Genomic DNA, 12834 nt, shown 5'->3' on the forward strand with positions numbered 1-12834 from the left:
ATGACTTTGAGAAGGATTCTGTTTAATGCATAATGCTTCAAAGTGTTGAATACCCAGAACTCCCTCTGTCACCAGAGTGAGGTCATGGCACTCTAGATGCAGCAATCAGTGTAACTTGACTGGTTGCATTCAGAGGAATTACTGGTTTGCCATTCTACAAGTAGAATTAGGTTTTATAAGGTTTTTTTGTATGTTTAGACTATTTCTTAAACTAGTGGAAGAACACAAAAATAAAAAGAAATATTTAGTGTTTATGTGCAACTAGCTCTAGTCAGTGCCATAATTAAAATTCATTTTCCTGTGCACAACAAAATAAGAAATGAAAAGGAGCAGTTGATCAGTGCAAACAAGGCCTTTGGATCAGGCACAAGATTTAGTATTATCAGTATAGTGTCAGAGGGAGAGGGGGGACTGTTGTGTGAAGACTGGATGTATGGCCTAACAATATTCTCAGAGTAAACTGACTTTGGTAAAAATGAAAAATGCCAATGGGAAAAGGAAAGCATAAGTGGCTGTTGTGTCTATCCAGAGGACTTGAAGTCAAGCTGGTCCAATTTTTGTAGATTGTACAAGTAGTATCAACAGTTTTCATTCCTATTACAAACATAGGAAAAAATGTGGAGATCTAAAGGTCCAGCTTTTCTTGACACTTGAGTTTATAGTAGTGCACATACATATATATATATATGTAGACGCACATATGCAAGAAGAAAACATCTAGCAAGATTATAGTTTTCAAGTGTATGAAGTTACAGAGCTATGTACTGAATGGGTAAAGGAAATGTTTTAGTCTTTTCTGTAATCACTTGCTAATAATTAGAACTAAAATATTTTCAGAATTCCTAGAAATGACTATTCCTAAGTAATTGTTTTTAATGTTTGTGGTAAAGTACATGTAGTTAGAAGAGTTGTCATCTCCAGTCCTGGTATACTGCAAGGTGCGACTGATCTATGAACTCATAAATTTTAAGCATCCAAACACAATCATGTCAAAAAAGAAAGAAAAACAGAAAACTATCTGATTTTATAGTACTTCATAACTTTGAGAAAATATGTATTTGTAGTGTTAAGGGATTTATATATTTTAGGGTTTGTTCAATATGTCTGAATATAATGTATCTAATAAAGGGCTGGCTGAAAGAGGAAGTAGGTTCTGAAACTGTGTGACATATATGTATTACCTCTGCACAACATGTCTGCAGTGCTACCTGTTGTTTTTTCCTGGATGTCTTTTACTATTCTTTTTCTTGAGGTTAATTACGATTATCTCAGCTCCAGCACCAGATATTTTGTACTCCGTTTTAAAATGGAGCCTAATCTCAGAAGAATTACAGTGGTACCAGTTTGCACTAGTTATTATACTTCACTATTTCTAAGACTGCCACCCAGTTAAACTTACACTGTTATTTTAGACTGTGCCGCAATACTAATCCATTCAAAAATGTGAGTGTGCAAAAACATATTGATTGAATAGCTATTCTGCTGCTCAGCCATATTATTACAGCTGAGATCTTGTAAAATTCCTGTATGACTTATGATATGGCCATTGAGAATTGCTAGCAGGTCTAAATCTCAATTATTTGTGAAGTCAGAAGAAGATATTTGTTCTGTGACTGAGGCTAGAAGAGCTTCAGATATTGTGTCTTTTTATTTTTATTTTTATTCTGCACCATTCTGAAGGCCTAGAACTGAAAACCCATGATTCTTGTCTCATTTGCAGTGGAATAATTCTGCCAAAGTCACTGTTGTGTCACTGGTATGAAGTCCATGTAAATGGGACTAGAATCAAATAATACATATCTGCCTACCCGTGTTTCCTTCCCTTTGTGACTTTTTTCTCTCCTTGGACGGTCGTGCCTGATAGGGTTGTAAAAATATTACTTTCACACAGAGAATCCTCTCTGAATAGTATTTTATTCGTGCTTCACCCAGACATGTGACTCAACAAGGTGCAAAGTGTTATCGATTCATTACCACAGAATTATTTTAGCCCAAATGAGTTTGTTTTTTTTTTTTAATTCCTGCCTACCCTATGGATATGGACTATATCCTTACTGACTGCTAATTTCCAGTATGATACAGTGGTGTCACCTGAGGGCTGAGGCTGAATGATGCAGTGGGAGCCACTGGCCCAATATGGGAAGGACATGCCGAGCTGGACCTTCACCTGACCAGGACTCCGTAGGGGAAGGAGCTCTCCTTTAAGTGTGGCTGAACCTAGAGCCTGAAGAGCAAGTAACCAAAGGCAGGTTACGTGGAAAGCAGATGGCGAGGGAGGAAATAGATTGTGCAGGAAGCTTCGGGGCTGTGACTTGTGGGGGATGGCAGGCTGTGGGGCCAGCTGCCAAGGTAAGGGACATCTGTGGAGGTGAGGAGGGACTGTGGGATCATAGGCAGGATGTGGCTGCGAAGCAGAGATAGGTCTCTGTCTGGGAAGAGACTGTCCTTTTTTTTTTTAAATTGAAAGTCACTTGGTACTGCTAGCACACTTACATATTTTTACTTTCTAAACAAGAAAGTATTTGACTTTATAATTAAAAGATGTCCTTAGATTTGGGCATATTCCCTCTGTGATGTTAACTGTTTAAAGATCTTGATCTTGTAAACAGGATTGACCAAAATAAGGGCTTGTGTCTTTGATTTAGCTGCATTCTGAGCTGTGTCCTACTATATTAATTATAAATCTGCAAAACTGTATATACTAATATAAAAAACTTAAAATAGGTGAAATCTTGTCCTAATAACGCTATTGGCAAACTTCAGGATTGCCAAGCTTCAATGATGTGCCCAGGAATAGACTGTCTTCCCAATGGACTTTATAACCAAAAGATACAAATGAATCCAACAGTACACAGCTAAATAGACACGTACAGTACAGGAAAACAAAGCTTTCCAGCTGAGTGACTACATATCACTCTAACCAGTGAAAGGGGAACTGCTGATTTTGCGTTTGAGGGGATTTCTCATTATTAGGGTACAGAACCATTGTTTTTCCCAGGTCTAAACATTTCTAGGGTTAGATTCAGCTCACTTAAAAGCGCATATTTCTTTTGGTCACTTCGCTGTCTTAAGTAGCTCTCGCTCCCCATCCCAGCCCCTGGCCACTTTTTCCCATTATTTTTCTGTCATCTCTGCTGCGCTGAGACCAAGGCTTTATGCAACTGCGGGTGAGCAGTGTTCTGAAATGAAACAACCTTTACCACTACACTGAGTTTACAGCTCAGTCCAGCAAAGCAAGATTAATACTGAAAAGATGGCAAATTACAGCCAGGGTGTGAGAGAGTGGGGTGCAGAGGATTCAAACAGTTAAAACAGAAAATCTAACAGTTTTGATGTCAAAGCAAGCATGACATATGACTACATCCTGTCTTGTCTTGGCTGGTTCAAAACTAGTGAGAGGCTGTCCCAAGCCTGAGGACCACCGTGACCTGACATCCTCCCCTGCATTACCTTGGAAGGTCTCTGATAGTTTGCTTCAATTGCTGTTCTTGATTTCTTGTGTAGCAGTTGTGAGTCATGATTTCATCTTCCCTTTTGGATGGATGGGTGTAGAGAAAGGGGTTCCACTCTTAAACAGGCTTATTTTAGCTACCCTAAAGTTTCTCGAATTTTATTACAGGATTTCTTCCCATTTTTACAAAGCAAGATATAATCCACAGTGCAGTTTATTTTAAATAGTGCAGTGCCTTCAGGGAAAAAAAATGAAGGGAGAAGGAGGAGAACTGGGAGTTGCGGAATCATTTAAAGATATTTGAAGTCATGGAAAGAGACTCCACGCCAGACTTTACGCCAGAGGCTGTGCTGCCATTCAGAGAGACCTGGACAGGCTGGAGAGGTGGGCAGAGAGGAACCTCACGAAGTTCAACAAAGGCAAGTGCAGGGTCCTGCACCTGGGGAGGAATAACCCCATGCACCAGTACAGGTTGGGGGTTGACCTGCTGGAAAGCAGCTCTGCTGAGAAGGACCTGGGAGTGCTGGTGGACACCAAGTTAACCATGAGGCAGCAATGTGCCCTTGTGGCCAAGAAGGCCAATGGTCTCCTGGGGTGCATCAGGAAGAGTGTTGCCAGCAGGTGGAGGGAGGTGATTCTCCCCCTCTACTCAGCCCTGCTGAGGCCACATCTGGAGTACTGCGTCCAGTTCTGGGCTCCCCAGTACAAGAGGGATGTGGCACTACTGGAGCAAGTCCAGCGAAGGGCTACAAAGATGATTAGGGGACTGGAGCATCTCTCTTATGAGGAAAGGCTGAGAGAGCTTGGCCTGTTTAGCCTGGAGAAGAGAAGGCTGAGAGGAGATCTTATCAACATGTACAAGTATGTGAAGGGAGGGTGTCGAGAGGATGGGACCAGACTCTTTTCAGTGGTGCCCAGTGACAGGACGCGAGGAAATGGGCACAAACTGAAACACAGACAATTCCATCTGAACATGAGGAAAAACTTTTTCACAGTGAGGGTGACAGAGCACTGGCACAGGTTTCCCAGAGAGGTTGTGGAGTCTCCTTCTCTGGAGATATTCAAAACACGCCTGGATGCAATCCTGTGCAATGTGCTCTAGGTGACCCTGCTTGAGCAGGGGGGTTGGACTAAATGATCTCCCGAGGTCCCTTCCAACCTCAGTGATTCTGTGATTCATGCGTTCTGAGTCAACTTTTACTTTCATATTAGCAGATTAGGTGCTATCCTTTGAGTAACATCAGTAAATATTTAGTGCTGGAGATTCCTCAGGGAGTTTATGATTTTGTCAGACCTTAGGCACAAAACCTATATTTCATTGCTTTGCTATAAAGCATCATTCTGCCTTTTGCATCAGCTTCCTATGTCAAAAGTTGGACCTTCACAGCTTAAAGAGCTCTGGCACAGAAAATAAATCCCTGGTAGTCTTTACATGTACAAATGCAGGCTGATACCTTAAAGTAAAGTAGTTTAAACATATTAAATATTTTTTATGACTAAAGGGTTAGATTTTTTCAGTGGCTGGATTTTATGCTTCGATAACAATTGCACAAGAGTGGTTTCAGTCCTTTATCAATCTTAGCCATCGTCTTTTTAGAGATGTGTGTGGCAGAAGCAAAGCTTTCAGTGCTAGACCTTAAGCAAAGGGGAGTCTTCTTGCAGTTTGAATTGCTAGCATAAATTTCATTTTCATTTCATTTTAAATCAAGTTTCATTGTGTTTGGCAACACTATAACTAAAATCCTCTTATTGTATTTCTGCCTCTTTCTTGTGTTATACAAATGTGGTTCGCATTTAAAAAATGTATCAAATCATAGAAATCAGAGATGGGCAGTAAAAAGCCTAATAAATCATTTTTTGCATTTCTTCTGCCCCTTAGAGATGAATGCTTTGTCTAGTCTGGTTTTAAATAACTGAAGTGATGAGGCCTCCACCTCTTCCCCTGAGGAAGTTTTCAGCCATTTAATAGACATCTCTGTTAGGAAATGTTTTCTTCATACTGAGCCCATTTTTTTTCTTTTCATAATGTAATCCCTTTGTTCTACACCCACTGTTTTAACTTGTATAAAATCTGTGAGATGTATCATATTTCTCTCTTTCATACAGTGATTGAATAATTCATAATCTATGCTGTTCAAGTAATGTAAGAGAGAAGCAACCAGTTGCTGAACAGCTAATCTTTCACTGAGATGGCAGGCCATGTATCAGTAGACATATTTCCTGGCAAGTCCTGGCTGATGCTTCTCTCCACATTAGGGAGTGAAATGTTAAATGAAACTGAAGAAATATGTCCTCCCAAGGGCATTTGTGGCAATAATCCTGAAACTTCAAGAGGTGCTGAGGCAAACAGCCTAGTTTTTTAGATAGAGCTTTTTTAGAGCTTTTCCTTCTAGAAGGGGATGATTTTAGTAGAAGTATACTTTTAAAAAGCATTTAAAAGTCCTTTCCGTAAGGAAACCTCTGTGTAAGAACTGCACTGTGTCAAAACTTACCTTATTGAGAGACAAGACTGGATGGATTACCACTCATTGCAAAGCAGTTTCTGCTGACAGTTTAGCCCAGATGAAAAATTAATTCAGTTTTAAGGAGAAAAGTTTGAAATGATGGCTTTGTGACTATTGTCTCTGGGATCAGATCTATGCATGAAAAAGACTCATATCTTGACAACAGAAACATTGTGTTGCCAATTTAATTATAACATCTTAGATAATCCTCTGAATATCTCAAATGAAATGAAGGAGCAATGTGACTAAGGAAACTTTGGATGGATACATGTACTTCATAAGGTTTTGCGTTCAAGACAGCTATTTTAAAAAGCAGTACTATACATTATAAAGGAACGCTGATACTGGGTCAGGTGATAGGTCTGCCAATCCAAGAACTGTCTCTCTAACAGTTTTTTGGTGGGGGATGCATGCAAAAGGAGATATGAACAGCCCACATGGACAGTGATACTTCTTCCAGTATACCTCCTCGTCTGTGGCAATCTGCAGTTTGGAGACCTCTTGAGATGGAAGTTATGTTTGTGTTTTTGGGTTTAATTACTGCTGATGGATTTCTGAGAATTCCTCTAAATTTGGGGGGTTTACTCATTTATAGTATTGGCATTCACAAAATCCTGCGGTAGTGAGTTCCATAATTTAATTTTATGCTTTATGGGAAAGCTCTACTTTGTCTTAAAAATTCCCACGATACTAGTTATTATATCCCCCACTTTTTCTGATAAGAAAAACAATTCCAAGATGTGATTATACATTGCTTGTCTCCTCCACGCCATTCACAATTTTATATATCTCTAGAAATACCATGCAACCTGCTAAATTTAATAACATGTATTTATCCCATGCATTCTAATTCTGTCTGTTTAAATAGTCCAGCTTAAGTGGGTGCAAGATGGAAGATTCCAGGAGAATATTTAATTTAATCTTGACATAGGCAGTACAGAATTTAGCTCTACTAAACCTGTGGCCTGACATTGCTGGACTGAGCGGCTGCTAATGAGGTGATGCTGTCAGGCACCTTCTCTCTCAGCCCTAGTGGTGTGCCCACCTTGCCTGCTTGCTGCAGCCTCCCAACCTACAGCCTCAAGCGGAATAGGGGATTCCACTCTCTTCATTGCAAAGATATGTTTTAGGTGTTTTATTTAATCTTTTATTTCTTGTGGCTTGTGGCCTTTTTCATGTTGTCTTTTGTGCATTCCAAGAAAAGGAGCTGCCAGCAGAAAAAAAATGCTCTTCAGAGTGTGAGCCCTTTATAGTTGTTCTTCCATACTGCCAGTTAGGGGTCTGAAATTTAGGGTCTCTGCCTCCAGCTCCCAGGGATGTAAGCAGCAGTCTTAGCAACTTGGATACCTGTACCCTAGGGAAGGCCTATTCATCAGGCTCCTTACAGCCTGTGGAGAATGTCCTTACCTTGATATTGCTTACACTGATGTTACATCTTTGTTCCTGAAGAGATGCTTAGCTTAGAAAAATGGAGTGACTGTAAAAAAGCATTATTATTCCACAAAAACTAGATGGGGCTCATTTTCTTTGAGCAAAGAATAAAATCGCGAGGCCAAAACATAGGAAATTGATAGAGTTTCCAGGGTGAGCAGCAAATTTCTGATGGTTTATTTGTTTTGGTAATGAAACACCAATAGCTAAAGAAAACCAGGTCAGTGAAGCTGTATAAATCATGCAGGTAGTCAATGAAACTTTTAGTCACATAATAGGGCCTGGATGGAGAAGGTAAGCAGCTGGATGTAACTTGATGAGACAAAAGGTTGTAGAAATAATGTGCAAAGACAGGTAGAATCTGAAAAATGTGTGTGAAGTGCCAGTGAAATATTGACACACTGCAGTGTGCAACTCTTGATCCAACAAACACACTGAAAAAACCCCAAAGATTTAAACATACATTGCTTTAATTTATATTTTGACTCCTAGAATCCGCTGTTTTAAATCCTGTATCAGCTTGAGGTTTGCCAAATGTAATGCATAACAGGAGTTTTATGAAAGGAGTTTTATTTCTGTAAGTTTGCCTTCTACAGTTGTCTTTTTTAGTTTTACAAAGAAAAGAAAAGTCACAGTGTGGGGTTTTCTTTTTGTTTGTTAATTTTTGTTTCAGGAGTGGAATAATGAAATACAACATAATCTTTCAGACACAGAAACTCTAACATGGTAGAAAAAGGCAAAAGTATAACTACTATCTGAAATAATGAAGTACTAATGTAAAAGTAATTGTTTCACTCACTCACTTAATTTTTCAGTAATGATTTGTCATGATAAGCATGTTTCCTGTTATTCATTGCATCAGTTTAAAAAATAGACAAAAAGTGAGTATGTGTTAGTATTTCACAGTATTTTAACCACATAGGACACAATACTTGTGTCTATTACATGAGAACGTAAAGTATTTTCTGCAAAGGAAGAAAACTGAGCAAAAGGCAGAAAAATTTCTAGGTGATCACTCAACCACATATATTTAAGATAAAATGACAAAGTGTATGAGAGAGCATTCCAGGTAACATCCACAAGGTAACATGCTTAAAATGACACTTTGGAGTGTGTATTTTGCATCGGAGTCCTACATTTTCTAAACTCGATCACTGAAGTGTTATCAGAAAAACAGGACAAATTCCTGGCTTGCAGAAGAAACACGTTTGTGCCTGGAAACCCTGAGTACAGGCATCAGTAAAAGCTGAGCTCAGCTGCGTTTGCCTCCTCTGAAGGCTGCAGACTGCAGGTTGTCTGTAGCAGTTGTTGCAGAGGGCAGCGGGGAAGCCTGGCCGCAGGGGGTGCGGGTGTGATCCCCACACGTGGGCGTGCAAGCAAATCCAGCTGCCTTGCAAAATCGCGCTCCCCCGGCATGAATTATCCCTTCTTTTGGCAGGAATAGAGGGTGCGTTGAACACAGCTCATGCAGTTGCGATACACGGTCTTTTACTAATGGATAGAATAGCAAGATTTATTCATGTTAGCCAAAATGTGGCCACTGGTGTATTTTTCATCTCAAATGAATGAGACTTTGGTATAGTGATAGCTGCATATAAAATTTGTGCAGTGTCTTCTTTATTTTTAAAGTGCAAAACATCACCTGCTACCCTTTTCTTCCTTTTTCTTTATTAAACTGAGAGATGGCCAAGAACTATTACGCTTTCTGATTTCCATCCAGATCTCAGGAGTCCCTAAGCTTGCAGATATTTGAAGCCTGAGTTGTGGGCTAAACCCACTCTTAGTTGGGAGTAAACTATCCTTGGAAAAAGGTGTACTATCTTTGCCTATTTCTAGCATAGGTGAAAAAAAGTGTTAGGCATTGTTTTTTTCATTAAAATACTAAGTTTCTTTTCAGCTTCATTTTTGCCACATCAGAAGTTCAGATATTTCCCTTGATTTTTCCTGACATTGCTTGTTGCATAGGTTTAGGACATCAAATGCATTATATAAGCAAATGAATCTGAGTATCAACCAAGAGAGCTTGTTCTTTGCTCAGAAGTTCTTTGTTTATTTGTTTAACTCTGTTAATAAAAACACCATAGGTGACTTTGAGAGAAGAGGCAGCTTTGTTAAGTATCCAAAGTGCTGAGTCTTTAGTGCTCAGCCAGTGTGCTTGGCACCTCCAAAGAGGAAAATAAAAGAAGTCTAGACCTGAATTTTTGATATGTTCAGAGCTAAAGAGCAATTCTTCCCCTCCTCAAATAGAGAAAGTATGAGGAGTTGCTTATACATCACACAGGGATGAAAACTAATTCTTCCTGTCAATGACCTAAAGGCAAATTATTCAATGGTTAGTTTTACTAATGGTGTTGGGATTTTGACTTGGGACTGAGCCTCCGTTATGACAAGGGAAATGTAAACCCCTTATAACTCAGCTTCCCATGTTTATACATCTCTATAGCAACAAGGTAGGGAGGCCTGGGAAAGCTGGGTCTCCCAGGTGTTGTTTAATGATGACATTTAGAAATGCTTCTTGAAAGATGTTACCTGCCAGCTGTATATGCTTGTCTAAAAGGTAAATCATTGCTGTTTCCTTGGCAAAGGAGATACAGCTGAATCATTTGATGCTACACACATTTGAGAAATCTTCCTATATAGTAAAACTGAACACTCCCAGATGTTTCTGGGTATCTGAAGTAACTTGAAAGAGTGAATTTGGTAGAACAGCCTCGTGGATATTATGGAGTATGCTTTTTACACAAAAACGAGGGAAGAAACCCTGTGTTCCCATTAACGGGAATGGGAACAGAGCATTTAATTCCCAGCACAGTATACTGTGTATTTACCCCGACATAAGTAGTTCATATTGCATTGTGTTCTTTGCTATGCAACACTGTGCTCTGGTGGTGTAACATAATCAGCAGTAACGAGGCTGGGTCAGACGATAGCTTTCTCTTTAATAGGCCAAATTACCTGCTTCAGCTTTACTCTTGTCTTTTTCTTCTGTCTGTAGTACTATTAAAGGACATTCTCTGTGTGAGCTTAATCCTGTGGGAATGTGAACATTTGTGGTAAGGATGGTACATTTTAAGCTGCTGAGTAGCACTGAAACAGGTAAAACAGGACAGGATCCTGCAAACCACCGTGCTGCTTCCCTGCCGCCCCAAAGGGACTTCCTCACAGCTTGGTTCCTAGCGCTCACCATCTCCCCAGTCTCCTTTTGCTGTCCCTACCCACCTCACTGTTATTTTTCTTACAAATGACTGTTGCAGTGATGTTCAGAGCTCTGCTCTTTCCATTTGGCTTCTTATATGATTCTCTCTATAATTTCTTGCATCCTTGCACAAGGTACAACCCCCATATTGCTAGACTAAATAGTGTAATTAGACCTGATTGAGTAATTCAGATGGAATAGTTTATATGATCAATTTAAACTTTCCTTTTTCCTGCTTGCAGAATATCAGCAAGAAGATCACTATTTCCTGAAGATAATTCATTGTTTGTTTATTTCTTTAATGTGATGCCTCTTTGAATGTTATCCTCAATGGACTGATCACAGATATTTACAATTTGAACAATGTTGCAGATTACAGTGGTCTACAAAAAATTGGGGTAGTGTTTTATAGGTCTTCAAAAGTGTGTGACCCAAATACTTGCAATGCCTAAACATTTGTGCGCAAATTGTAAATTTGCTTTGACATTTGTGCAATCAAAACTTTGACTGTTCACACACTCATAGAAGGTGGACATAAACAAGTGTGTGTAGGTTTGAGGCAAACCAATTTTAAATATGAATGTCTATCCCTAGAGGAAAAAAATAACTGCAATTTTGATCCATTCAGAGTCCCCAGGTTTCTGGACATCCCCAAGTGAGAAGAGTATGGTGCCACTTCTTGTGCCACTTCTGCAGCTGGCTGTCACAGCAACCTGTACCACAAATGCCACTCTTCCTTGTGCTTTCACCGCTGGACTGCATGGTAAACTGTCTCAAACTCGCTCTCTTGCTGCTGAAGTAAAACAGGATGGAGCAAACAGGATAAGGTGGATGTTGTGGCTCTGGTGCTTGGCTAATCGGGAAGGTTTGGGACCACATCTGCAGGGAAGCAAAGGGAAGTGGGTGAGCAGGAGCGGGGACTGCACAGTGGGGACAGAAAAGTCCAATGAGCAGGGAAGGCTGCACCGTGGGTAGGGGAAACGGGGAGGTGGATGCTAATGTAACCTCCACTGCTCGTCAAGAGGAAATGCTATCGACACACGAGAGCAAAAAGACTCCTTTTGCATCTGCCTTCATTAAGGAATGGTCGATGGTGAGTTATGAATACGTGAGACGGTCATTGGTTATCTTGGAGGTTTTCCAGATGGATAGGTCAGAAGAGCTTTTTCTAGACTAAAGAAGCTGCTGAAACTGGCTCAGACCTGTCAGTGGTCCCCTTTGAAAACTCAGGAAGGAGGTGAGAAATACGAGAAAGAAGAAAAAAACATAAATGAAAGCTTATTTTTTAAAGGGCGTGGGTGGGAAGGAGCAGGGAATTACTGAACAGTTAGTGCAATTTTGGCTCTCTCCAGTTCCTCTGATCAAGCCACTTGTATGCTAAAAGTTTGCAAGGAGTGAGAAAACAGAAGAGCTTTATCAAGAACAAATCCTGGCAGTCTAATCTCCTTCCACAGCAAGGTAATGGGCCTTGTCATTCAGGAAGAAACAGTAGATGTCCTACATCTGGATATTAGTAAGACTTTTGATACTACCTCATATGACAAAAATCTCATAAACAAAGAAGACAAATGTATGAAACTACTGCAAGGTAGCAAAACTGGATATTTAACACCCCCAAGACCTTCAAACAATGACTAACAAAATGGAAGTCAAAATGGGTATTGAGCAGAGGTCTCCACAGTAATACCCAAGCCAGGTTTAGGTCCAATATTTGCATTAGCCAACCTGGCATTCAGGATATACATAATGAATGTGGAAATAGTGCTATCCAATGCTACCACAAGTATTTTGTCTCTGGTTGAATTATTGAAAAATTCCATATTCCTTATGGTATAAGAAGAAACCAACAGTGAAGCTAAAAAAAATAAATGGAAAAATCTAGAAAAATACACTGGAGGACTTGCATGCTCCTGAAAAATCACCTAAGATTTATTTCATAACCAGTTGTTTCAACATTAAAAGAAATATTCTAATGACAAGTGTTTTTTTTCAACTGTTGCCAAGCTCAAATTAAGGAGTGTTTACTTAGAGCCTTTGTCTGCCAGAGGAAGATTGTTTCTGGCAAGTACTTTACATTGTATTAAGAAATCAGTCAAAATAAACAAGAATGTGAAAATTACTTTTAGAAAGTTATTTCAAGCCATCATGCAGAGTCTCAAACATTAAAGGACACAGGGCAAATTTTGTTGGTTTTAAAAAACATTTTCTTAAAGTTGGCAAAATATCCGCTGCTTTAAGATCTCTTCCTGATA

This window comes from Apteryx mantelli, chromosome 2 (genome assembly GCF_036417845.1).
Source record: "Apteryx mantelli isolate bAptMan1 chromosome 2, bAptMan1.hap1, whole genome shotgun sequence".
NCBI classification, from domain to species: Eukaryota; Metazoa; Chordata; class Aves; order Apterygiformes; family Apterygidae; genus Apteryx; species Apteryx mantelli.